At 17.9% G+C, this 1,299-nt stretch overlaps 6 annotated features.

Moving 5' to 3' along the window:
* Positions 1-274: 274 nt before the first annotated feature.
* Positions 275-314: a sequence feature (AT_rich).
* Positions 315-475: 161 nt separating this feature from the next.
* Positions 476-506: a sequence feature (AT_rich).
* A 23-nt stretch (positions 507-529) lies between these two features.
* Positions 530-703: a microsatellite.
* Positions 610-782: a microsatellite.
* A 90-nt stretch (positions 783-872) lies between these two features.
* Positions 873-1,023: a microsatellite.
* Positions 989-1,106: a microsatellite.
* Positions 1,107-1,299: the final 193 nt, after the last annotated feature.

Raw genomic sequence — 1,299 nt, 5'->3', positions numbered from 1 at the left:
GTTAGATATCTACATTTCTATAATAACAAGAATATCATGATAATCACATAAAACCAATTTTACATTAACAAAGAAATTTGAATGATGTTGTCAATATTATAACTATTATATCCAGTACCAATGAAATAAAAATCAGAATCACTTTACTATTTATCATTATAATTATAAACACCATAATACATTCTCAAATAAATATATTTATAACATAAGAATTCAATTACTATAAACACAATTATATATTTCAAACAGAGTGTTTAATCATTTTCATTATGAGAATAAATAAGATAAATAAAGAATATAAAAATATATAATATCACGATGATGAAATATATGATATTAAGAGATGAATATGCATTGGAATTAATTAGAGCAAATAATTATTATGAATGGAATAAGAGAATGAAATCTGTGAAATGAAAAAAAAAATGAATAAGAATTGAAATTAAAAGAGATTCTACAAAGCATATGGTAAGAGAAATAATAAAAATAAATTTAATGAAATATTTCCATATAAAAATAAGAATAGTCCATATATAATAATAAAATATTTAAGTAATAAATACAATGAAAGATATTAACAAATAGAATAATTAATGTAAGTGCTCATTTAATAAAATACAATAAATATGAATATGAAATGATATGAAATTATCAATTAAAATAATGATGAATATTACTATAAAATGAAATGAATATAATTAATTGAAATTAATACAAGAGATTGGTATTGTATGAATTAACAAATTAAGAATTATATGAAATGATAAATTAAAATGATGTAATATTTGTAATGATAAAATATTACCATTTGAACATATACTATTAAATTATAATGTAAATAAGAATATACAAGTTGATAAACATGATCCAATAATGAACATATATTAAGAATAACTAAATTAAAATATAAAATAAATATAATGAATGATAATGAAATAGAGAATGAAATGAAATTATTCTTCAATAAAATGAAATTGATAGAAATCACTAAGATAAAATAATACAATAAAATACAAAATAAAAGTAATATCAATAATAATGATTAATAAAGAATTAGTAAGAATAATCAATGAACAATGTATTACAAAACAATATAAAATAATGTAGAAATCATGAGAGAGAATAGAGAGATATAGAAGTATCTCATGAACAATACATTCAAGAGAATGAAATAATTTCAAATAAATAAAATGAAATAGAAAATTCAAGTTATATTGAAATTTAATTGTAAGTTTTATTTTTTCAATTTTTTCATTGGTTTAAAATATCATTTCAGAACCACAACACACAACCATAAAA

The sequence above is a fragment of the Entamoeba dispar genome, genomic scaffold (assembly GCF_000209125.1).
Source record: "Entamoeba dispar SAW760 scf_1105229461291 genomic scaffold, whole genome shotgun sequence".
Taxonomy (NCBI): Eukaryota; Evosea; order Mastigamoebida; family Endamoebidae; genus Entamoeba; species Entamoeba dispar.
The sequence above is the reverse complement of the archived record's forward strand: the minus strand, read 5'-3'. Positions and strand labels throughout refer to the sequence as shown.